The sequence below is a fragment of the Sciurus carolinensis genome, chromosome 13 (genome assembly GCF_902686445.1).
Source record: "Sciurus carolinensis chromosome 13, mSciCar1.2, whole genome shotgun sequence".
Lineage (NCBI taxonomy): Eukaryota > Metazoa > Chordata > Mammalia > Rodentia > Sciuridae > Sciurus > Sciurus carolinensis.
The window spans coordinates 38,442,000-38,468,744 of NC_062225.1; the positions used below are offsets into that span (position 1 = coordinate 38,442,000).

The 26,745-nt window shown below is 45.2% G+C and overlaps 1 long non-coding RNA gene across 2 annotated transcripts; it reads right to left on the minus strand.

Annotated features, from left to right (window-relative positions):
• Positions 1 to 233: 233 nt before the first annotated feature.
• LOC124962724 (uncharacterized) lies at positions 234 to 26,388 on the minus strand. Of its 2 annotated transcripts, XR_007104565.1 has the most exons (6): positions 26,132 to 26,388; positions 25,653 to 25,846; positions 8,735 to 8,968; positions 3,341 to 3,547; positions 1,417 to 1,609; positions 234 to 763 (listed from the first exon to the last, which is right to left on the minus strand). It is a non-coding gene; the product is annotated as an uncharacterized LOC124962724 (long non-coding RNA). The 2 variants fall into 2 exon arrangements; XR_007104566.1 differs by lacking the exons at positions 25,653 to 25,846; positions 26,132 to 26,388 and adding an exon at positions 10,028 to 10,087.
• Between the last annotated feature and the right edge of the window lie 357 nt (positions 26,389 to 26,745).

The following is a 26,745-nucleotide window of genomic DNA, read 5'->3' on the forward strand; positions in this document are numbered from 1 at the left end:
ATGGGCATGCATCACATGTGAAAAGAAAGGTTCAGTCTGGATCAATAAAAGTAACATCTGATCCTGCAAGAGCTGCAGTGACTGAGAAGGAGTGTGTGTGCTAATAAGGTCTGCAGCCATACCTGGTCCCCATGGTTGTGACAAGGCCAAAACAAGTCTCTTCAGTGCCACGTAGAGTCTAGTTATCAAATTGGAGTCTATTAGCTTAAATTTTCCATATAAAGAAAAAAGTATGAATGTAGCAAAAATAATTTTATTTCATAAAACTAGAAGATAGGCAGCCCTTTTTCCCAGGATACAAATGCAGGAACCTGACACTGAGATGCCACCAGCCAGTGGGAGGAACACTTGGACGACAGCTGAAAACACACAGGGCTGGCACCGTCTGCTGCCCAAGTCAGACAGCAGGAATGGCATCAGACCCACTAACGGACAGGGGAAAAGGCCGGCTCCCCTCTGCTGTCTGAGCCCTCAAGAGACCCCTTGCTACCCAGGGTCAGAGACCACCTCTCCACCCGGGTCCTCAGGAGCTAGTGTTCAGGTGCCACACCCTCCATGGTCATTGCCCAGCCTCCAGTGCTCACGGAATAGCAGGGAAGGAGTGGCCTCACAAACCAGGCGGGAGTCAGAGTTCTGGCTGCCAGAAGGCTGGAAGACAGCGGTCAGGGGTCCGAAGTGCAGAGATGGGCTCTTGTCTTCACACTCTTTGCTGTGGTAACAGGACACCATTTTAAGATCCCCAAACTTGTGGTCACTGCAGATGCTTGTCAAGTACAAAACAGGTCATGTGTGTCCAGCCATTAAAACAAAACAAAAACAAAACAAAACAAAACAAAAAAAGTAAGAGGAAAATATGTACCATTATTAAGTATTAGTTTAAAATGAGTTTTTGATATGTAAAACAAGTTCTAGAAAGTGAGGCTCTGGCAGACCCAGGTCCTTTTCTGCAGTCATCCAACCCTAAGAATGAGAAAGTTTCTCTCAGCAGGTTTCATCTGTTCCAAAGGGCATCAACACCTGCAACTTGGGGGGTGGCAGCACCCAAGGTTGTGAGGAAGGTGGGGATGCCCAACAGTCCCTCTGGCCATGGAGGGGCATGTCTGGTCCACACCCACCCAGGGAGCACACCACCAGCCCCGTGAACCTGGAGGGCACCAGCTCAAATCCTCCAAGCAGTGGAGTGATTCCTGACCAGTCCATCTATCCTGTGCAATGACCACTTGGGACACCCAGCCCATCAGAGGTGATACCAGACTGATACCCCCGACTACTGGAGGCCCAATCATCTCTAGCACATTGTGTCCTCACACCCAAGGAGGTCACCTGCCTACATATGCCCTCTGGAACCCACTGACACAGAGATGATGAGAGGGGGACTGTCACATCATGGAAAGCCACAATGCTGCAGGCTCCTACCATGTCCTCGTCATTGCTGAAGTCTCATAGTGCAGAGGATGGCATGGACTTGCTTCAGTCCCTCAAGCAGGCCTTCCACCAAGGTCTCTCTATCCTTGAGCTCAATGAACTGAAAGGCCACCTTGTTCCTGATGCTGATGATGATGGGGCTAGGCAGCAGACTGGTGTCCTCCATCTTCTCCATGCTCATGACCTGATGCAAAAGATGGCACATGAAGGGGAGGTGCTGGAGAATGGAACTGACCAATTACGTTCTGTGCATGTTCCAATACGAAACAATGAATCTCCCTGTTATATATAATTGCAAGGCACTAATAAAAAGATTTTAATCACGGTAAGGACTGGAAAAAAGAAGGAAGGCAGGACTCCACGTACATGCTTAGAAGTTAATCTAAGATGGAATAATGGCAATAACGATGTAGTATAAAGGTTGAAAAGTATTTAAGGGAGCAACAATCACAATCACTAAAAGGTAGAAGTAACTCAAGCTTCCATGGACAGATGAATGCATAAGTGAACTGTGGTTTAGGCTAGCATGGACTATTATACAGCCTTCAAAAGGAAGGGAATTCTAACAGATAAGAGGTGGATGAATATTAAGGACATTGTGTGGTGCAATAAACAAGTCACAAAATGACAATGCTGTAGGATTCCACTTACAAAATGGTTACAAGGTAAATTGATGCTATGCATAATTCCAAAATCAATTTTTAGGTATGTAGGACATCATGTTGATTTGTTGCTCCACTGATAATAATGCTTGCAAAATAAAGACATCCTCTGCAGAAGAAGGGCATGGAGGTGGGAAATCATACGAGGAAACAGACTGTGTTTCTAAACAATCAGGCTATGTTGCCAGAAGCAAGACCCCAGAGGTCTTGATGTATAAAAGCTGTGGTACCCCCTCAGCACAAGATGCCTGAGATCAAGGACCGAGCTGCTTGCATTCGGAAGTAAACTCAGGTTGCCCACACTCTCATTTCCAACGAGAGAATCACAGTGTTATAGGAGGGACCTGATCCTCACAAAAGGAGGCAATTTTAAATCTTTCACAAGTTCCAGGGGAGTATAAACACCAAACAATTTGCCACGGGTTTTCTAAAGGCGAAACTTTTTATAGTTTGCCTTTTCCTTTGTCTTTTTTGGCAAAAAAAAGGGACAATCCCTTCATGAGAGCTGTACGGAAAGCTTGAATTGTGAGGCATGTACTTTTGAATGACAGCTTTATGAACAGTGTGGGGTTAGGGTATGCTCTTCTTCCCCATCACTTCTAGGCTACTTTTGGTTGCCACAGAAAAAAAACAGAAAAAATGAAGGTTGACTGGGTAATGGTGTACGTAATTAAGGTCATGCTTCTTTCCTGATCGATAGTCATCTAGATCTCCCAATTTAGAGAAGAAAACAGTGCAAATGTCCCCCACCCCATGTGTCCCATCTCACTGCCCAAGTAGCTCTGGTTGGGATAGAGTTTGAGTGTGTCCCCCAAAAGTTCTTGTGTTGAAAGCTTGATTCCCAATGGGGCAGCATTAAAGGGTGGTGGAACCTGAAGAGGTGAGGCCTAGTAGGGGGTGACTGGGTCACTGGAAGAACAGCCCTCAGAAGGGATTATGGGACCTGTTTTGTTCCCACAACAGGGGTTGTTACAACACAATGGTCCCTCCCCATCCCAGGCTTCCTGTCTTCACCCATGATGTTTCCATCTACTCATGCTCCTGCCACAGGGACACTGTCCACCACAACACCCTCACTGGTGCTGACCCAGCACCATGTTCTTCCTTTTCTTTTTTCTTGCTTAATAAGTAAATCTGACATCAAGCATTTTATTTTACCAACAGAAAATGGACTCAACAAAACAGGTTAAATGACAAAAGCCTGCTTCAGAGTATGCACAGCAGGTCAAGCAGAGGTGAGGGGCAGGGTCTACCTCTCTGAGCAGAAGGATAACATTACAGCAGCCATCTTCTCTGCTGGCAAAGCAGGTGGAGTCATTTGAGGTAAACATGTGTCCCGCAGTGTGGCAGTGACTGAAAGGCGTCCAGAAGAGCAGTCCATGACAGCATGCAGTTTCTCCTTTCTTGGCAGCCTGAAGAAGGGTCAAAAGAGCTCCTTCCATGCTCTGGCTTCAAGGTCCCTGTTGAGAAGCGGGCGAGGTCAAGACATGGAAAGGTCTATAGACAGGAAACTCAAAAGGAAAACACTTTTGAACTCACTGGCACAACCTGATAGTTTAGTGACTGAAACAAGAAGTCATGCCCTCCAGACCTGATCAGTCCAATCCATGGTCCATCCAGACCCACAGTCGACCTTGGGAGAAACCGTGAGGAGTAGAAACTGTGAGGAGTAGAGCCTGCCGTCCCCACCAGCAAGAATTCCATGAACTAATGAACTAAAATAAGCATTTCACCCTGATTGGAGTTAATGTTAAAAGTACTCCAAAAATGGCAGCAGAGGCTACCTGTGGACAAGTCAGATGATAAGTGGGGTGAGCGTTGTGAGACCTGAGGAAGGTGAAGCCCTAGCATGCTGCTTGTGGAAGGCAAATTGACGCTCTCACGTTGGCAAACAGCCAGAAGTCCTCAAAGGTTGAAAGTGGACTCAGATTTTACCCAGATATTCCCTCCCAGGTGAATGCGCACAACACAATTGAGAACTGATGTCCACTAACTGGCACACAAATACTCACAGCAACAGATTCATAGTCGAAGGTGGAAACTACCCCATCTCCACCAGTTGATGAATGTACATACCAAATGTGGCATATCTCCTAAAGCAGGGTACATACTACTCAGCCATCAACAGAAAGTGTGCGTGGACAGAGCTTGGAAACCTCAGGTTGAGTGAAAGAAGGAAGACACAAAAGACCACGGGTTGCCAGGTTCATTTACATGAAATGTCCACACAGGAGGCTGACAGACAAAAATAAGGAGTGGCAGCTCATGAATGTGAGGCTTCTTTGGAGGTTCCGTGGCTGAAGTGATGATTTGTGGTCCTGTGCTTACTGTAAAAACCTGAACTACCCACTGAAAGGGTTAACTGTTCATATGTGGACATCCAAAAAGGAGCCTCACTTTTCTCCAGAGGATCAGAGGGAGCCAGGGGAAGACAAGTGCACTGCGCAAGTTCACACACTGAATCACACACAATTTCCTACGTTCATATATGAATATATGCCTGGTGTAGCTCCACATCTTGTAAAACCAGAAGAAGGGAAGCTGTACTCCATGGATGCAGGATATGACAAAGTACACTCGACGGTCATGTGTAACTACAAAGAACAAAGAAAAACACATTCACACATTCCAAGAATGGAAACTGAGGTCCCTCAGGGGAACCCCAAGGTAGCTGAGAGCCAAGTACTTCCAACACGTTTACACTGAAATCTAAAAACTTTGCAGTCCTAGCAGTTGAGGGTAGAATGGTGGAAACCAGAGGCCAGTGAGGTTGCCTAATGGGTTCTGAGCCAGTGAGAGAAGGTTTAGGAAGTTCCGGGATGCTGCTGCAGAGCAGGTGACTACAGGTGCCAATCCCACACCGAATACTTCAAAACGCTAGATGAAAGGATTTTGATAAGTTTCACCTTAAAGAAATGACATTTGAGCAGACAGGTAGGTTTACCCGAGTTAAACATCACACAAAGTATACCTGAATCAGAACACCCTAGGGCTACCCAATGACATGTACAATCCTTAGGTTTTTATGTAACCATTAAAAAAAATTTTAATTTAAATAATACACATAAAATAAGTTGGAAAAAGGACATCCTCGTCACTAAAACATGCTGGCCACACTGGCTTGTGGAACGTAAAGTCTACACTTATTCCTTACACACATCTTACTCATTACACACATTGCACAAGCATACTTCTGGCACCAATTCCTCCCTAGAGGGACATTTTCCTTCCCCTTCAGGAGAAGGTGGAGGCCAAGGCACACCAAGAGAGTAATTAGCTCAAATCCCAGCAGCTCACCCTGAGCTCTAAGGGCAGGAGGACTACTATCTATTTTGCACCCAAGTCCAAATTATAAGGTGTTCATTTGTCTGAGACCAACTGAGAACAACAGTGTCCTCTCAGTTCACCCGCTACAACAGCCACCAGCTGAGGTCTCTCTGTGACCTAATAGTAGCTGGGTATGGTCCAAACCCAGCTTCCATGCTCCCTCTGGGCACATTTGGTAACCAGAGACCAGAAACCTCAAATTCGAAGAACAAAGGCACCAGAAGTGTTTAAAGGCCTGCGTTCTTGCCTTCCTCCTGGGAAGTCGTCCAATTTCACTTTGAAGTGTGTGAGACACATGTTTAAATTCCTAGTACAACTCAAGTCAAACAGTGACCTGGTGAGAAACCAGCTCTTCACGAAGACAGGGGTGACAACACCCTTTAAGTTTCCAGGCAGGTGGCAGTTTTGATGCTCAACGTATCACTTCCTTATTCTGAACAACATCAGAAACCAAGCCAGCTAGCCATGACTCGCCTCCTACACCTTGCCACACTCACTGTTTCTGCTTCCCCTCCATAGACAAGGTCAGGTCCCAACACTGAGAAGGCGGGAGCTGATGGGTCTGAGCCAGGCACAAGCACCCCAGGACAGAGACCCACCCAGAAGCCCAGGTGCCTGCAGAGCTGCAGTGTGCACAGGCCAAAGAAGTCACAGCCAGAGAGTTTCAACTGAAACAGCAGCAACAGATGCCGCCAACCACCCTGAATTAGCACACACTGCTGGATGAGCCTGTAACAAGGAGGAGAGAAATGTGCTGACAGAATGTGAAGCAAAACACTGCAGGCTTGTTGCTGAAGCTGAAGTTAATAGGTGTACCACCACAGGACACCTATGCAGGACCTTCTGGACTATAGGCATACCTTTTCTTCCAAGATGCTCAATTTACCACAAGGGAGCCAGGTGCTACAGATCTTCCACCTTCCTCTTTTCTCCTTACTTTGCCCCAAACCAAAAATGCCACATCTGAAGTGGAGCTGGCCAGGATATCACCTATATCCTGATGCCCATGGGGCCACCAGCACATAGCGGCCTGTTAGCTGGCCTTCTGAGCCTGAGACTACACACAGGGAGACAATCAAACCTTCAGCTGGTGGTTTTATGAGCCCTCTAATTTTGCACACACCACAAACATGTTCCCTCAGGGCTGTTAACTCTGGACTTTTCATGTGACAGATCTTTGTTAGCTGGAATAAAACAACTTGGATACCAACTATCTCACTGACACATGAAAAAACACTGACAGCCTGGCTCTCCCCATACTATGTTGTCTTTTTTTAAAACACACGACCCCTAGTTGGGGACCATACTGGGGGTCCTGCAGCCAAAAGGCACATGAGTACTTGGGAGCAGGAAACAAAAATAATGATCGGACCCCAAGAGTCTCTTTAGTAAGGAAGAGACAAAAACCATCCATCTTCCAAAACAACTATCACATATCACAGGTGACCCAACATCACATGGAGTTCATTGGAATTTAACCAATTAGGGAACAACAAAAAAAAAAGAAACCTATCAAGAGCATTTCATTTTCTTGTCTTTTTGTGCCTTTTGTGGCAATACATGACCAGTTTGAAATACATGCACACACCTGAAAGGGACCTGACATCATTCTGAATACATGAAAACCCCAAACACACTGCTGTTCACGGATCACCACTTAGAAAGATGCACCCCGACCAGATAGTCAGAAGAAAGTGCATGTGTTAAGGAGGAAGAGATCTACTGTTTGAAAAATGACTTTCTTTGTATTAGCACTGAACACTAGACCTCACGGCTTTCAATGAATTCACAGCAGGTTGAGTTGGCCTTATTCAAAATGCTTGGGACCAGAGCAGTTACAAATTTCAGAGATTTTCAGATTTTACAAGATTCATGTAGACTTTAGCAGTTCAGCATCCCTAAATCAAAAAATCAAAATAAAAAATGCTTCAAAATTGGATTACAAAACAAGAGTTTCAGATGCTGTAGTAATAAACTGCCTCCTGAGCAAAGGCATTATAGCTATGTTTTACTCATCTCCTTGGATATTTTTAAGCAACGTCAATTGAGAAAAAAATACAGGAATGTGAAAAGAGATAAACAATTTTAGAGTAAAAGGCTCAGGCTGATTTTAAAAAATTAAACATAGAATTATATGATTTGGTTATTCCACTTCTGGGTAAAAATATTCAATAGAATCGAAAGCAGGTATCAGAAAAATTAGTGTGCCCAGTTCATGACAGCATTGTTCACAATAGCCAGAAAGTGAAAGTAAAGTAAGTGTGCATGGACAGATGAGTGCATAAACACAGTGGGGTATGTACATACAATGGATTATGATTCAACTCTGAAAAGGAAGGACATTCTGATACATGCTATGACAGAGATGAACCTTGGACATTATATGAAGCAAAAGAAATCCAAAGCAAAACATTGAATATTGTCTACTTATGTGAGGGATCCAGCTGATTCCACAGAGAAAGCAAAATAGCGGTTGTCAGGCAAGGTTGAACAGGGTGGTAATGTCTAGGAGGTAGAGTTTTAGTTTAACCAAGTCTGAAGAGTTCTAGAATGCGCAGTGAGGATGGTAATGTATCAATGTGAATGTATTCAATGATACTGAACTACATGCCTGAAATGGTAAGGTATATGTTACATGCATTTCACAGAAAAAAAAAAAAATCTCTGTTTAATGACTAGCAGTATTTGATCAGTCCTGATTCTGTAACTATGTCAAAAATTTGAATCCAGGACAGTACTCTATGATCACTCATATCTCTAAGGATCTTTCATAACAGTTCACCTTGACATCAGAGCAGCGGTCAGTTACCTAGTTATGATCTGCAAAGCTGAAATCAATGTCCAGCTAACACACCCTGTTTGAACTTCAGACAATAAAGCTGAATTCCTTAGTGACATTGCAAGCAATTACCCTGACAAGCCCTGTGACTGGTGTTGCCGTTGGTCAAATTACACACAATACTGACTTACTCTATGGATGACAAAGGTCTCAAAATTAGTTCAGTTGCCCTGCCAACTTTTTCTACCACATAAGTTAAGATGAAAAGATGAGGCCTCTGAATAACTCAGTGGTAGAGCCCTGGTAGCACGCATAAGGACCTGGGATCAACCCTAGTAACACCACAAAACCAAAGAAGGCTTCTACATAAATACCATGCCAATTTATGAAGGCAACTTGAGTCTTCATGGGGTTTGGTATACATACAGGACCTCGAACCAGTGCTCCAGGGACACAGGGAAGACTTCACAACCAAAAGGTGCTAACCAAAGCACGTGAAAAGGTCAAGCGGCTCAGGGTCACCATGGGACTGAAGCCCTACCTCTTGGTGATCTGGCTTGGCTCCTGCAGACCTGGCTCCAGACCTCATTATCCAGCAGCCTCCACAGCATCACATCTACCAGCTACTCCATCATCTTGAAGACCGCATCCAGGATCAGAAACATGGAGGAGTCACAAACCTTATTCTGCGTGGTGATCTGGATGGTGTCCACCAGAAAGACGTTGGATGTCCTTTCCAATTTCTGCATATCAACCCAAGGGATTACAAGTTGAACTGAAAGAGAAAAGATGCAAATTCAGATCCCCCATAAAGTGGGAGCCAACCTTCAAGCATCAGCAAATAACAATCCAAAGTTCTATTTTTTTCTTTTCAGTTAAAATGCAAAAGTCTTGAAAGCCAGCGCAGGGGAAGAGTACAGAACTGCCTGACAGCTGCTAGTAAAACCCAACTCATGTGTCAATGGTTTTTAAAGATTTAAGTGTCATCTCCCACTTAGTATGCTGGCTACTGCATACTTTCAAGGACCATCATTTTGGAATCCAACAGCATACATCTTCAAGAATATTTAAACACTCAAGCAAAAGTTTCTGAATCACACAAACTCTAGTTTCAAAAACAGCACTCACACATCAAGGTAGAAGAAAAAGGAGTGTGCAAGAGGGTTATTCATGTCTTCTTTACATAAGAGGCCTGAGCATCAAGTCTGTGTCACATGACTCTTATTATTCTTAGAAGACAGTACAAGCAGTTTTTATGAAATGCTAAGGTAATACATTACGGTCAGGCACAGTGTGTGTGCACCTCCCAGCTACCTGCAAGCCTGAGGCAGGTGGGTGTCTTGAGCCCAGGGTTTTAGGGCCAGCCTGGGCAACAAAGCAAGACTCTTTCATTTAAGGAAAAGAAATCAGATGCTGGGATATAGCTCAGTAGTAGAGCACTTGCCGAGTATGTGTGAAGACCTGGGTTTGATTCCCAGCACTGCCAGAAAGATAGTCAGGTGCTGTGGCACACACATATAGTCCCAGTGACCCAGGAGGCAGGAGGATCCCACCTTGCAAAGAAGGCAACTTAGCAAATCCCTGTCTCAGAAAGCGGGGGGCAGGGCTCAATAGTTAAGAGCTCTAGGTTCAATACCCAGTACTACTGCTACTAATAAAAATAATGTAATATATTGCAGGTGACAAATTTTTATTTCAACATGCTAGACCCAGATGTTTTTTGTTGGGTGTACCAGGGATTAAAGTCAAGGGTACTTGGGTACTGAGCCACAATCCCGGCCCAATTTTGTATTTCATTTAGAGGCAGGTCTCACTGAGTTGCTTAGTGCCTTACCTTTGCTGAGGCTGCCTTTGAACTTGTCATCCTTCTGTCTCAGTCTCCTGTGATGCTGGGATTACAGGCGTGTGCCACAGTAACCAGCCCAGAATTATTTTTAATACAGTGATAGGCAGTAGGCTAATGAAGAGGAAAGAGGAGAAGATAAAGTCTTCCATCTCCTAGCCAATCCATCACACAGATAACAAGGTGAAAAACATTACCGAATATTAGCAATCATTCCTTTTTTTCCAAATATCTTCATCCGAACACAGTTAGGTTGAGTGACAATCCTTAGTGTCCAAAATTAAACCATTTTCTTTTCACATCAAAGTAGAGAATGAATGTCATATTGGAACATTTCCTTCCACTTCTTTAGCAATAGCATTTTCAATGCTTTTAGAATATTAATTGCCTCATTTCTATGTCAGGCCTGGGACTACTCTTTTCCAGCTATCCCAGCTCTTCCACCCACACTAGTTTCGTCTTCACTGCCAACTTGAGTTCATTAAGTGACTGGTGTGTGAAGAGCATTTAAGCAGTACAAACAGGAAAAACTAACCTACAAGCAAATAAGCAACGCCAACTTGACGGAACCCAGCCCAGATTCCAAAAGTTCCGTATAAAGCCAATTGCAGGATTTGGAGAAGACTGATGCCGTGCACCACCACAGTCTATTCAGTACTTGTTGAAGGTGGAAGGGAGGACCCTGGTCAAGCTTCCAGAGACTGGAAGTACTGCTAAACCCCAGGGGTGTGTGGGAGACAGCAGAGGGCACAAACAATCTGACACTGCAACTATTTTGCCAACCACCACCAACAAGAAGGGACCTTTGTGATCTGCGGTTGTGACAAGGGTCTAGAATAGAAGCTGTGGCCCATTTCTCAAGGGTGACAGTCTGTCCTTTTCTTTTGATTAACATTTTCACTTGTGTTTGATATATTTCCTAAGATGAGGCTGTTTTCTTGGGGGTGTTACCAAATCCTCAGTGTATAAGTCTATTTAGAAATGAAACCTGGCCACTCACATTAATCTAATCATAAATTACTTTTAAAATAAACCTGAGCACTGTTTTTCTTCATATTTCATCAGGCTCGAGAGCCGACTGGCATGGCTGAGAACAGAATCCAGTGACTCCAGGCACTGCCGGGATGGTGGCCATAGGGCCTCCCAACATCACCGCTGCAGTGTCTGGTCCCAGACAGGGCTGAAGCAGAAGGAATTTTTCCAGTTTTATGGAGCAGCCAAGGGCCCAGGATATGAGCAGGAAAGGCCCAACTCTCAGACTCTGTGGATCTGCCCCGAGGATGGGGAGAAAAATGCCACAATGTGCTCTTGCTCCCCAGGACTGCCTCCTCAGGTTTCCTTTCTTCCTTCCTTTCTTTTTTTAGGGCATATTAGCTTTGAAATGTCATGGATCAAAAGTGTCACCCCCAAACATGCCACTTCCGTATAAGGATAATTTTGAGCCAAGGATAAGCGAGAAACAAAAAAGACGAGGTACCAGAAAGACTATCTGCCCTGCCTAGTCTGCCCCCAGTCAGGAGGGACTCTCCATCTGCACAAGCATGACGCCTCTGTCCCAGGAAGACAACTTTGACCTCGAGATCTCGGCAGCATGAGGGGCTCACACACAGCCTCACAGAGACAGGCCTCCCCTTCCATTAGTTTGCCCCATGTTTACCTCCCTGACCCTGCACCACCACAGAAGCTTGGACCCCTTTTCCTGTCACTTTAGTCCTCAGCCAACTGGTTGCTTTCCCTTAAGGTGCTGTGCAAGGTCCATTCTAACCATCCTACAAGTTACTCGGCTAAGTTTCTGGCACGTGTATACACTTTGCATACATTCAAATCAACTCTTCCTCTCTTGCTCATCTGCTGTATAGCGATGTAATTTCCAGGGCCTCAACCACAGAACCTAGGAAGGGAGAGGACATGTTTTCTTATCCTTTAGAAGTGTTTCAGGAACCAGTGTAGCAGAAATCAATTTCCTTCCTCCCAAGTAAGGGAAACACCTTGAGAAAAGAACCACTACAGTCACATTAGGTCAAGACAGGCACATCATGTGTTGCTGATGCTCAGTGCCATCTGACACAGGACACCGAGGCACAGTCCATTGGGCAAGGATCAGGGGTGACCGGAGAGGTGAGCGTGTCGTCCACCATAGCCCAGGTCTGCTCTGACTGCACAGGTAAGAGGGCATGCCCTGGCTGTCAAGAACTGGATGGCCTGGGTCACTTCCTGCTCTTCACTCATCCTGCTCACATCCCTCAGTCCCCAAAAGGAAAAGAGTGCTTCTCTTTTCTTTCTCTAAAACCAAGTATTCACTTCGACACCCCTTACAAAAAGCTGGTTTGTTTAGAAGAAAACAAAATCCATGGTCTGGGAGATTCATAATGTTTGCACTAGTGCATTCTACTTATACACAGTAGTGGGGTTCACTCTGACATCATCATACAGGCATCGAACAGAATGAGCTCCATTTCCCTCCCCTGTGCTTCCTAATTTATCAGTCTCTCTACTGCATATTTTGTTTTTAATTGGTGCTTTATAGATATGCATAAAAGGTGAAATTCACTGTCGTATATTCATGTATGTATACAGCACTATTTTGACAATTTCATTCCTCATTTGGGGATCCTTTGAATAGAAGAAATCGACTGCAGGGGAGGAAGGAGGAACAGGAAGAGGAAGGAAAGGTGGAATGGTTTGGGAGGTTTTATCCAAGGGAAGAAAACTGTACTGCAGGCTTATGTGTTCAAGTGTGTAAGGAGAGTTCACTGTAGAAGGAGGAAACATGTCCCTGCCCAACAGGATTATAAAGCACCAATCACCATCACGTCCTTGTATCAAGACCAGTTATGTAAGAATGTAACTGGCAGGAGGTATGGACAAATACCTCCCAAAATTCCTCTCCTGTCTTCTTAGATCTTAATTGGCTGTAACTCCATTTAATCAACATCTGCAGAACAAACATCCACTATTACTGGAAGGAGAGCACTAGGTCCAACGTGGTGACGAATGTTACAGCTAAAGAAAATGAGTCAGGAATAACTAATTAGAGGAAGACAATAACATGTTGCTCTGCAAAAACAGAAATCTTAGGCCTGCGGATACAGCTCAGTTGGTAGAGTGCCTGCCTCCCAAGTGCAAGGCCCTGGGTTCTTCAATCCCCAGCACTGCAAAAAACAAAACAACAAAACAAAACAAAACAAAACAAAATAAAACCACAAATCTTATCATTATGGTATCGTGCAAGAACAAAAAGAGATCTTTATATCTGTAAAACTTAAGAATTAGGCCTGAGGGTGAAGCACCACTCCCTTTTTTCCCTAAATTTCAGGTGTATCTTTATGTGCTGCAAAGACTCAAAGGTGACAAATTGAACTAATTTGGTTTTGCGCATTAAGTCAAAAAGTGTAATCGGACTGGTGAAAACTTAGGGTACATGGCAGAGTTCAAAATGTCATGAAGAGTTACCCGCAAGATGGGGAGAAAGGTTGAGGTCAAGGGGCTTACCTTCACCTTTCCCTGACAAAGCCTGCCATGTCTTCTTATTATGAAACACAGACAGTATGGAGGAGATTCTGTCCCAATCAGTTCCAGTGCTGGTTAATTTCCTCTAACATGGCACCCGGACCAGAATAGAATGAGAGAGAGTGAAAACAAGAGTCCTTGTTTTGTCAACATTAAGTCCCCTGTGTTTATGTTCTGTAAACGTCCCATGCCAGGGTTCTTACACTCCTTGCCACTGTTTGTCACTGAAAGCTGGCACCCTCCACTGATGCCACGGTCTCTCCCACCACTACACTGGGACTTAAAAACTTCAGTCACATGGCCACCTAGGCCAGTTCACCAGGCAGGAAAGCCTTGGAACTGTCCTGTGACCACCCTGCACACCTTGATCAGGTGCACAGCACCTAACCCTCAAGTGTCAGAAGCATTTGCAATGGTACAGTTGTTCCAGCATGGAACACACCCCAAGTGGCAGATGGATTCTCAACAGTCTCATTTAGTGTCTCCCATGAGAAGAGAGGCCCATGGAAAAGTACCAAAGCCACGTTCACAGGGGAAGAACCTCCTGGGAAGGTTCTCACAAGGATGTTGTCCATGCAACAGGCGATGGTCAACCAACAAGCAACAGCCAGGAATTTCTCAGGTTTGCAAATGGACACTTCATACCATTTACAACAATATCACTAAAAACTATAAGATCAGGTACACATTAGAAAACACAAAAGCATGAAATCAAATATAGTAAGTTAATTTCTTTCAAAGGCAACTAAAAAAAACCTCACCACATTTTTGGAGCATTGAGCAACACCATTAACCAAAGGCACGATCATTTCAGTCATCTCTTTCTTTACAAGGAGGTTTCTAGTCATCACTATTGCATGATGGCTACTCCAACATAGGAGCGCACGTGCCTAGCTCCCACTGAAGAGTCCCACACATAGCAGACATTCAGTAAAGTGCTCAGTAAAGCAAGCACAATCCTGGACAAGAAAAGGCATGTGTGGACCAGGCAGTTTGGCTCAGCTAGATTTTCAAATGGAACATGGGGTGTATTTTAAACTCAGAGAAGTTAAAGGATACCAGACAAGTACAGAATAACTGAGCCACTGTAAGGCACAAGGGCCATTAGAGTCACAATATCCAAATGCCAGATGTGTGTTTTGAAAACTGAACTTCCTTACCCACTCTATCCCACCTGCAACCTTCTACACTACAGATTCATGTGAATATCGTGTAAACACAGGTTAAGCAACCTAATCTAGAAATCCAAATTCTGAAATGCTCCAAAATCTGGAACTTTGGAGCTCCAACATGATGTCACAGGTGGAAAACACCATACCTGATTTCTGGTTCAAAGGACACAATCTACTTCATGTACAACTCTGAAAATACTATATAAAAGTACCTTCCAGATATGTGGAAGAGGTGCATATGAAACAAATGAATTTCACTTGGGCAGCATGGTATTATGTACATGCAACTATCCCACAATCCTAGAGAATCCAAAACTCTTCTGGTCCCTAGGATTTTGAATAAGGGATATGCAACCTGTACCTCACAAGGAAAAAGCCAGAGGGCTCACTCTGAACTTCCAGATTGGGGTCTGCGAGAATGAAGAACGTCTGTATTAGGACTGCTCTTCTGAGTGGGCTCTTGGGATGGAATTAAAAGAAGTACTCAGAAGTACCTTGTAAGGAAAAAGAAAAGCTCAAGACTACAGAACTTGGTTGCCTTGTGATCTTCCAATGCTGAGGCACATGATGGCCTAAGGTGACATCCTTGGGTCATCACCAAAGCCAGTCTGTCAGCACTGGGTGGCTGTCCCTGTCTCTCTCCATCCTCGTCTCTATTCCCAGGTAAGGCACCAAGAGGACATGACCAGAGACCTTCTCAACTCCCATCTTGTTCTTTAAGGATCCAGAAGTTAAGCGGCAACCCTCTTGACGCTCAAAAGGAGCTACCTCTGGGGTGGGCAGTCAGGATCTTCTTCAACTCCTAGGTAAGCTTTCTTCAAACTACTGTTGGTTGCTCCTCAATATCTGTAAGGGAGGAGTTTTGGAACCCTTCAAAGATACCAGAATCCAATGATGGTCAGACTCCTAAGATAAAATGGTATGTAGTACTAATGTATAACCTGGGCCCATCCACCTGTACAATTTCAGTTATCTCTAGATTACTCATTAACCTCATACAATGTAAATGATACATAAATAGCTATGTAGGGAATACTGACAAGAACAAGAAAGTACATGTTCAGTACAGAAGCAATTTTTTTCCTGAATACTTTTGATATACACTTGATTGACTCTGCAGATACTGAACCCCCAGATACCCAGGCTGAGAACACACAACACCTCCTACCATGCAGATGTGCTCCTATGCACCACATCACCATCACATCCCTTTGGCTTGAACATCCTGCACAACAGCCCATGAAATCCACCTCCTGATGCTCCCATAACAATAGAGCTCTTTCCTTTTTCCCTATTTTTCTGTTTCTCTCATTTCCCTCAAGTCCATGCCACAGATCTTACTAGCAATGGGAAAACTCTGCACTTAGGCTACTACAAGCAAATCCAAAACTACTTTGAAGACCAGAAGTCCAAAATCCTGTCTGTAAAAGCATGAGTGTTATTATCGTCACAAAAGATCTGGTGAATTTCTCAGAGCCTTTGAACCTTCAGCCATGTTCCATGGAGGACTCCTTTCCTGGCTGTGCCTCTAAGTCCTCTTTTGGGAATCAGAAAAGATAGTCCACCTAAGCCTTCAGTCTACAGCAAAAGGAATCAAATGATCCCATAAGCAAATCAATTCTTGGAACGATTCTAAGTGGATAACTCAAACTCCTGCAGTTCCTGCTGATGTTATCTCTGCTTCCTAGAAATCAGGCAAGGACAACAATGTGCTTAGTGCTCTGGGTCATGGTGAAGAATACAGTATGTGTTTCAACAACACAGCAATATCACTGAGAACCAGCTACGCTTCACATGGGAACTTATAAGAAGAGCTGAGGTGCAGTCTGGCATGACCTGGACTTCTCAAAAGCACAACAGGACCACAACTAACCAAGACCACCAGGCACAGAGAACCAGCAGCAAAGCCTCCTTGTCCTCCCAGGGTCCCCAGAGAACTTGTCACGGCTTAGGGTTAATTCAGCAGGGTTCGGGTCCTCTCATCACTCCTGCTCCTCTCCACCTTCTTCTTCCCCCAGCCCCAACCTGAGTGGGGATTACCTCCTGGTATTCGGCCTTCCTGCTTCCATGTACCATGTCCTTAACTCTACTCACGGGACAACCATTATGTGTGATTCTAAAACGCAGGCAGACATACAATGTTGTCTCATCCAGCCTTCACAAGGAAGGAAATTCTGACACATACAGTACCATGGATGAAACTTGAAGACTGTGCCAAGTGAACTAAGCCAGTCACAGGATAAGGCAGTATGAGTCCACCATATGAGGTTCGCCATATGAGGAAGTGCAATGGCAGCTGCCAGGGGAGAGGGGAGCAGTGAGTTTAATGGGTGCAGAGATTCAGTTTGAGAACTTGAGGAGTGTTCTGGAGATGGATGGTGGTGATGCCTATATGTCATTGTGAAAGTACTTCATGCAACTAACTAAAAATAATTAGAATAATAAATTTTGTTATGTACTGTTGAGAAGAAAAATTTGTGTTGAAAGAAAAAATCACAGTCTCCATCTTGAAGTTGTCTGACTGCTCAATGTTCATGAGCAGGCCTGTGCCCTGCCTTTTCACAAAGGACCCAAGAAACCTTAATAGTAACTACACATGCTCCTCAACTGACGACGGGGTTGCATCCTAATAAACTCATCATAAGATTGAGACTGCTATCAAAAAACATGCATTTAATACCTAATCCACCAAGTATCACAGCTTAGCCTAACCTCCCTTCAATACGTTCAGTACACATCCATTACCCTGTACTTGCGCAAAACCATCCAATACAAAGCTTATGTATTATAAAGTGTTGAAGAGTTCACGTAATTTATCGAATACTATGCCAAAGGGAAAAGACGAAGGTTTGTACAGCTGTGCTCTCACATGACCGAGAAGTCAAAAAATCGTGAAGTCTGACCATGCAAAGTCTGACCACACAAAGTCAGGGGGACATCTGGAAATGTCACTTTCCTTCACCTTACAAATCTTCAACAAGGGGCCTCGGTCACCTTCTTTGCATACTTTCCCGCTATCTACCCACCATGCTTTACTGGGCACTGACTACATGCCCAATGCTGTCCTGGGCACAGGAGGGATAGCAGCCAGAGAGACACTGGAACTTTTATTTCCATGAGGGAGGCAGGAAAGAAAGAAGCAAATGACAGTGACTTGAGCACCAACAGGGAGTCAGCACAACGGATGTCTGAGCTCTAGCCTGAAGGACTGGGCATGGTCCTCTGTATACAACCCCAAGCCACTCAGTCACTGCTCACAACTTATCTCTCTGCCTAAAGTGAGGCACCTTTAGGAAGCCTGGGGAGACTTTGATTCATATGAAATTAAAATAGTAATAACAACTTGTCTTCCTTCCAAACTGTGATCTACAGATCTTTGGCCAAATAACACAGTTCACCCATGAAATAGTTTGTAACTCTCTCTTCCACCTAGCTTTAAAAAAAAAGAGTACTCTTAAAGGCCCCCCTGTACTTCACTGTCCTGCCACACAGGAGCCTGGAAAGACAGGGATCATTGTCACAGGTCACTCTTCCCGTTCCTACTCTTGAGCTGGTTCCACCCAGGGCATTTCCTACACTTCTTGTTTGTACCTTATTGGAGACCCAAATTCCTGGGCAGGGATCCGTTCTCAATGCTCATCACACAATGAAGTATGAAGGCAAGTCAATGACATGCAAGACACCCAATTAATGCCTGCGGAAGTCCAAGTATCTCAGTCAACAGCACAGCCCCCACACCAGAATGTACCCATGACTGCCATCCTCACTCCCCAGAAGAGCACCCTGAAAAGAACAATTCATTACTCAGGACCTTCTGAGCCAGGATGGTGGTAGAACACAAGCCACTGGCAAACCTGACTTGTGTCGGCCCACGGCAAACTTCCTCAGCACTTGGCAGCGCAGTGATGCAGTCTCTTGGTTCAGATGTGCAACATGGGGTGGAGACTGCCCAAGTCGGACACAGCCCTTGGACTTTGCCCCTGGCTATTACCACACATGTACACACCTGGGAACACCCCTGTTAAGTCAGACACCAAGACAGTAAAGGAAATGGCCACTTCACAGCACATGAGTACCCTGAAACACACCCTTCGGAAGCCTGGCTCGCTCACGCTCACAGGTCAGTGTGCTTCCGATCACCAAGAAAAAGACAGACACGTGGAGGAGAGCACAGAGCTCCTGAAAGCAGGTGAGGCTCCCCAGGGGTTCCCTGCAGGCTCACCAACAAGCAGATGCTCCACATGCTCAGACCTCAGGGTCTGGAACATTACAACGGGAACAAGACACACCAGTGGCTATGGACCATTAAATGCCGGATCTATGCAGTAACTCTACACATGCTATTGGAGAGTACACCTGTGAGCTGGGTACTTGAAGCAGAATTCGAAAGGGAGTGACCTCAGTGTTGGAATCCAGCACTGTGTCCAGAGCACCCTCCGGGCCACCTTCAAGGCAAAAAAGAAGCAAACACACCTGTGAGTTCAGAGATGTGCAGACCCACAGCCCCTGTGCAGCTGCCACTCCCAAATGTGGAGGAGCATGATCACTGGTGAGAGCCCAGGCACAGTTCTGACACCATGCATAGTCTGAGCTCCATGGGGCCCAGAGCTCTAGCTTCCTTGCACCCATTTACCCACCATCTGGTGTTGGAATCAGATTGCCTGATTGGAATTCCAGCTCCACCACTTTCAACCTGTGTGGCCTTAGGCAATTACCTGATTTCTCTGCACTCTGGTCTCTTTGTAAGATAAAGCAACCTCAATATGCCTTCAAGGGTAATTATGGAAACTAAGTCATCATTCAAAGTACTTAGACTATTGCCAGGCCTTTCAAGCACCATGTAAGTGTTGCCCATTATGATCCTCATCATATCAACATCTCACATGGAAGAATAATCCCTTTCTATTCCAGAAAGTTAACCTGAGAAATATGACAAAGCATCCAAGACCCCGCAGGACAGAAGGCACAGGTAGCAGGTGAAGGACTGGCATTCTGCTGTGATGAATGGCATCCTGAATCAATGGCAGGTGAACAAACCCACTCCCTCCTCCCTGGAGGAGCTGAAGTCCTTCACTTTCCTTTACCCAAGCTCCTTCACTACTAGTCCCCCACGGGGCCCTGAGTGGCCTGAGGAGTTTATTTTGGTTTAAGAACCCAATGTTAAAAGAAGTTGAATCATTAAGGAGTATGTCACTGACCTGTCACCCCATCACCCCAGAGTGTGCAGCATGTTTCACACCAGCAGGGATGTGTGCTGACAGAACAGCACAACCCACAAATTCAGAAAGTTAACGCTGAGACATTCCTACCCTCTGCTCCTCAGATCCCACGAGTTTCCAAGTGCCTGACAAACCCGTCCTAAGGGGAACAAACACACCATGACTCGGTAATGCATGGGATGCATCCACTTGTTTCTCTTGCCTTGGCAGCAGGGCACACTCTGTCAATGGATGGCCCTCATGATAGCAGACTCACTGGGACCTGCAACTCTCTGCAGCTGTCCCACATTGAAGAGAACCAGGGCACATCCCCAGGAGAAGATCCAAATTCAAAACTGCATGTACAGGGCCTGGGGCTGGGGTTCAGTGGCAGAGCACTTGCCTGGCATGTGGGATGCACTGGGTTCAATCCTCAGCACCCCATAAAAATGAACAAATAAAATAAAGGTCTATTAACATCCAAAAAAATTATTTGAAAAAAAAACTGCTTGTACAGTTTCTACTGAACACAGGTTGCTTTTGCACCACTGTACAATCAAAGACTCTAATCCAGCCCACGGGAGTTGAGAACTGCCTGTCTTGTGACTCTACCACATTGGACCTGTTCAGAATCACCCACTGCCTTGAGCCATCACATCTCTCAAGACATCTTTGACTTCCATGAGCTTGATTGTTTCAAAGATTACTGGCCAGTTCTTCAGCAGCAAATCCCACTTTTGGCTTGCCTGATGCTGATTAGATTCAGGTTTAAGTCTCTGGCCAGACTTGCAGAGGTCATGCTATTCGTCACATCCTCTCAGGTGGACAAAATTTCAACTTGTTCCACTCCTGGTGATGTTCACTTGGTCTCTTCAGTTAGTGGCTGCTTGGGCCCTTCACCATAAAGTCATTCCTTTTCCCTTGTAACTCACAAGCCTCCTATAGAGAAACGATGAAGTTATGTAAATTTTCCGTTCCTCAAACTTTCAATTTATTCACTTTTATTGGTATGGTCTCATCATTCATGCTTTTATTCAAAGTAGTAATAATACATTACTATTATTTACTTGGACGCTCTAATTGTCCCAGGTTTGGCAGGTAGGAATCCTTCAAGCTGCATTCTGTGTCCTTTGGACATGTATTCATGGTTTTCCATAGTCTCTGGTACAATAAAATATTCCAACATCGTCTCCTACTTCCCCTGCTCCAGCCCTGAAATGGGATATTTTCCCCAGGAATTCTATTTCCTTTCATGAGGATTGCTACACAAAAGCCACCTGTCATTCCAGTGGCTTGGGAGGCTGAGGCAGAAGAAGTGTAAGTTCAACACCAGTCTTAGCAACTTAGCAAGGCCCCAGGCAACTTAGCACAACAGTGGCTCAAAAAAAAAAAAAAAAAAAAACATCAAAAGGGCTGGGATGTGGATCAGTGGGTATGTAGTCCTAGGTTCAATCCCTGCTACAAAATAAAAATAAAAAGCTGGTATCTGGGAGCTCATTGCTAATGGAATCTGTGTGTATACATAAGACTCATGTATTTACACATAGGCATACACATCTCTAATGCAAGGATATCATCTATGTGTATGTGTACATAGTCTACATACAGAAAAACTGAGTTCACACTGATGCCTCATGTGACCCACTCCCCGTGTTCATTCTTACTTCTTTCCCTGTTCACAGCTCTCTTCTCCAACAGAGAAGCCCAGCCTCCACCACCCTTGATATATTTACTTGCAGATCAAACCTCTCTTGTTGCTACCTTCCTCCACACCCAAAAGACACCCTCATCACCCTGTGCTCCATATTCCCAGATGACTGGCACCTACATCTCCCTCACCTGCCCTACCCTATGTGATAACTTTCCCCAGCAGAAAGAAGGAAGGACATGTGTGTTTTTACAGCAAATATTCTTTGGCTAGTCCCCTGACCCTTTCATGGTTTCTTCTTGGGTGTCAGATGATGGGGTCGGGGACAGGAAGGCTGTCCTGTCTGCAGGATGGAGAGCTGACAATAGAGAAACCACAGACAGCTTAGGGGAGTTCAGTGGAAGGAAACAACAGGCTGGGGTAAGGGCGCTTAAGGTTCTGTTTTCAAAAGACCTGTGAAACACATGTTTGTCTAGTAAAGATAAAATGATACTGATGGAGATACAGCAGAAGACCCGAAAGGGGCCCATCCCATGAGGCACTTCTAAGACATCTCTGACAGAACCTATGCAGAGTTTTAACAGCAGTCTGGGGGACTCTAGGTGACATGGAAAGAAGAGAACAGGGAGGCTGTGCAGCAACTGGACAGCCACAGAGGGGTGCTGAGTTTTCATGCAGAGTTGGGATTTCTCTCAGGTGCTTCTGAAAAGTTCAGGAGGTCTGTGTCAACCCAGCCCCTTCAACTGGTGGGCAGGTGGGCAGGGCAGCAATCAGAAAGCCACAGGGTGACTTCCAGCTTCAGTTCCAGCATGCAAAGAGCTTGGGAAGCATCCCTCCCATAAATACAAGGAGAAGCAGCCTGGAAACTGGAGGCTTTTCTTGGATTCATAGGAGAACTGAGGTCATGGGTCCAACCATAACCCCCAAAGCTAATTGTGATTTATAGGTGAAGGGCTCTAAAGAAAAGGTATAGAGTATGGAAGACTAGGTAATGAAAGCAGAGAGATGGAAACTCTAAGAAATGAAAAAGAAAATAAATAGAAATAAACAAAAATGAAGATTGCCCTTGATGCCTCATCAGCAGGTAGGACAGTCAAGAAAACAATCAGTGAACTTGAAGACAGATCAACAGAAACACCCACACCCACTGAATAGCCAAGAGAGAGACAGAGACATAGGAAGTACAGAATATCTGACTGCTGGGGATAATTCCCAAAGATAGAAGGACCCAAAATTGGAAAAACAGGAGAAGAGGAAAGCAATCATGTGAAGCAATAATGACCAAGAATTTTCCAAAATTAATGATACACCCCAGATCACAGATCCAAGAAGTATAGAGAACACCTCACAGATAATCGTAAAAAAAAGGAAAAATATTTAAAAATCTACACTGAGGTATATCATATTCAAATTACAGAAAACAAAAAGAAAATCTTTAAGGAAGCTGGGATGTGAAGCAGACAGCCTAGGAAGAACACGATAATTATAGCAGACTTCCCTAAGCATGCGCTCAAGGGAATTGAAATAAGGTGTTGAAAGAAACTAATCACCAACCCATAAATGTATATGAAGTGAGAATTTTTTGGGGGGCAGGGGGTACTTGGTATTGAATCCAAGGGTGCTCTATCACTGAACCACATCCCCAGTTGTTTTATTGTCCGTTTAGATACAGGGATTCAATAAATTGCTGAGTCTGGCCTCAAACTTGTGATCCTCCTGCCTCCTTCACCCATATTGGTAGGATTTCCAGCAAGGACCACCATGCCAGGCTGTGTCCAGTGAAATTATCCTTCAAAATTGAAAAACAAAGACTTTCTTGAACAAGAAAAGGAAATCCATTTCCAGCAGACCTAACCACCAAATTCTTCAGAGAGATAGAAAACACATAGGTCAGTAGCTCTGAGTTACAAAATGAGAAGAAGTGGGTCTCAGAGGAAATAAAAGAGCATAGATTAAAATTTCTTATTTTTCCTATTCCTAAGTAATCTAAAAGAAATGTTTCAAGGGTTAACAAAACATTTATTGAGTGATTACAGTATGTAAATAAGTGAAATGGATGACAATGTCAGAAAAGATGAGACAGGATCTGGGAATACTGCATCTCCACCAAGCATGGTGGTACACTCCTACAATCCCAGTGGCTCAGGAGGCTGAGGCAGGAGAATCACAAATTTAAGGCCAGCCTCAGCAATGGTGAGACCTTGTCTCAAAATAAAGCTACAAGTGGACTGGGGATATGGCTCAGTGCTTAAGCGTGCCTGTGTTCAATACCCAGTACAAGAAAAAAAAAATCTACATTTCATGTGAAACAGCATAATATTTGAAGGTAGAAACAGACTAATCTGGAAATTATGTTCCAAACCAGAAATATATACTACAAATTCTTTTAAAGGTATTGTTGGCAAATTGACGGATAAATGGCATCACCAAGCATTCAACTGCTAAAGAAGTCAGGAAAAGAGGTTCAAAAGAAAAAGAACAGAGCAAGCAATAGAAAACAGTTACCAACCTGGTACAGATTCATCTAACAATGCCAACAATCATGTTACATGTGAATGGTCTAAATACACCAACCAAAAACACCCAGGGATTTTCAGAATGGATTTTAAAAAAAAAGAAAAGGAAGAAAAGAATACCAAGGCCCACAAGAAACCCATGTCACAGTCACACAAAGTAAAAGGGAAGGGGTGGGGTTAGGGATATAGCTCAGTGGCAGAGTGCTTGCCTGGTATGCCCAACTCCCTGACTTCAATTGTTTACACCACCAAAAATTCCACCAGCAAATAGGATCTACCAACATATAAAAGAATTTATATCTCATGACTAAGTGGGACTTGCTCCAAGTATGCAAGAATGGTCCAGCATTCAAAAATTAATCAATATAGAAGTGGGGAGGGGATCACAAAATCATTCCAATTGATACACAAAGCATTTGACAAAAATGGAACACCCATTCATGATTAAAAGAAAAAAAACATAGCAAACTAGGAATCAAGAACTTGTCTAACTTGATAATATCATTACCTTCTCCCCCAAAACCCTACAATTAACATCATACTTATGGAGAAATTCAACACTTTCCTGCTAACCAGGAACAAGGTAAAGACAACTTCTCCTATCACTCCTATTCAACATCATACTGAAAGAACCAGCTAATATGCTAAGACAAAAGGAGGAAACAGAAGGTACACAGATAAGAGAAATAAAACTTTGTTCAAAGCTGACATGCTTTTCTTTAGAAAAATAAGGAAAGAATCAAGAAAAACTTAAGGAACTATAAGCATATCAGAGCTGCAGGGCAGAAGGGTAACATGACAACTGCTTTCCAACACTCCAGCAAAGCATGGCTGTAACTGTAACTTGGGTAGGGGGGAGTAGACACCGTTGACAAGTAAGAAATACTTTTGTCACGCACAGTCTAAGTGAATATGCACAGGATGTATATGAATAAATCTACATGACTCTGATGAAAGAAATCAAAGAAGATCCAAATAGAGATACTCCATATTCATAGGTTGGAAGAGTCAATACTGTTAAGATGTCAGTTCCTCCCAACTTGATTTCTAGTTTCAATGCAATCTCAATAAAAATGCCATCATGCTATTTTGGAAGTACTGACAACTCACAAGAAAGTTTATGAAAAAGTTTATGAAAAGCTTATGCTTATAAGAAGGCACCACAAACTTAAGAAAAACACGGTTGGAGGAATACTCCATGATTTCAAGGTTTACTAGGAAGATACATTCTCAAGGGGGTGTGCTGCCAGCAGTAGAATAAACACAGGTCAGTGGACCACAACAGAGCCCAGAGGCAGACTGACAGGATCAGACAGTCTTTAACGCAGGAACAAAGGCGCATCAAAGGGGAAGGATAACATTCAAGAAATGGTGCTGAACAATTAAACACCAACATGCAAAAGCCAAACAATGAACCTAGACACAGACTTTACCAGACTTGCCAGCGACATTCAGAAGAAAGGAAAACAAAAGGCAGGGCCTTCCTGACACTGTGCCTCCCAAGAAATCGCCACCTGCTACTCAGCCACTGCCTGGGAGCTGTAAGCCACCCCACACCCGCGAGCCCCTTACCGCTGAGGCCAACGCCCCCTCGCCGCCCTAGGATGAAGTAGCCGCTGCTCCTCTGGGCCACCCAGAGCTTCAGGGTGTCCTTCAGCAGCACCTCCTCGGGCTTCTTTTCCTTTCTTCTGGGGGCCCCCGCTTCACATCGCCGCGGCCAAGGCCACACCTGGCCCTGCTCGCTCAGGAGGAGGCGGCGGCAGCGGCTGTGCGCGGAAAAAGCAGACCGGCTGGTGCCCAGCGCTCGCACTTCAGCAAGCGCAGCGGGAGGAGCTTTCCCGCCGAACCCCGCTCAGCCCTGCACTGGCCCCGTCCCTGCGCACCCCACCAGCCCGTCCGGCTACCCAGGCCAGCTTCCGCCCCACCCCCGAGCCCCCTAGCCTCGCAGGTTGTAGAGGCGCCTCCCGGGTTTCCGGGCCCAACCCAGGCTGGAGCGGCGGGCGCGGAGGGGAGCGAGACCCCAGGCCCGGCCCACCCCCGCATCCCCTTACTGGTGAGGGGACCGATCCCCTCTCCGTGGTCGCGGCACCGCTGTGGCAAGAAGTAGTCTCTGTTCTTCTGGGCCACCCAGAGCTTCAGGGCGTTTTTCACCAGCACCTCCTCGGGCTTGAGTCACATCCCTGTGATCCGGCAGCTGGGGGTGTCCGCTTCATATCGATCTGCCACCAGCAGCACCGCCCTCAGCGCGCTTGGGAGGAAGAGGCGGCGGCAGCAGTTCCTGGCAGGAACCGCAGACACGCAGGTGCCCGGCGCAGGCAGTTCCGGGAGCGCAATGAGAGGAGCTTGCCACGCCCACCGCGCGAAACCCGCGCGCCTCCGGGTACCTGGCCTCGCGTAGGACCGCTCAAGGCCGCCACCACCCCGCAGGCTCCCGCCGGCTGCCGCCAAGCCGGGTTCCGCATCGCAGCTGCTGGACTCAGGATTCCCAAGTGAAAGGAGGAGGTCCAATCCTGCTGCCGGTCCCCTCACTCCAGTTTCCGCCCAGATGGAGGGGAGCGCCTGAGCAGCTCCAAACTCGGGGCAGCCGCTCCTGGGAAAGAGCTCAGGGTGGCGGGAGCTCCCTCACACGCCTCATTCCAACAGGTGGAGGAAGGAATGGGGAAGA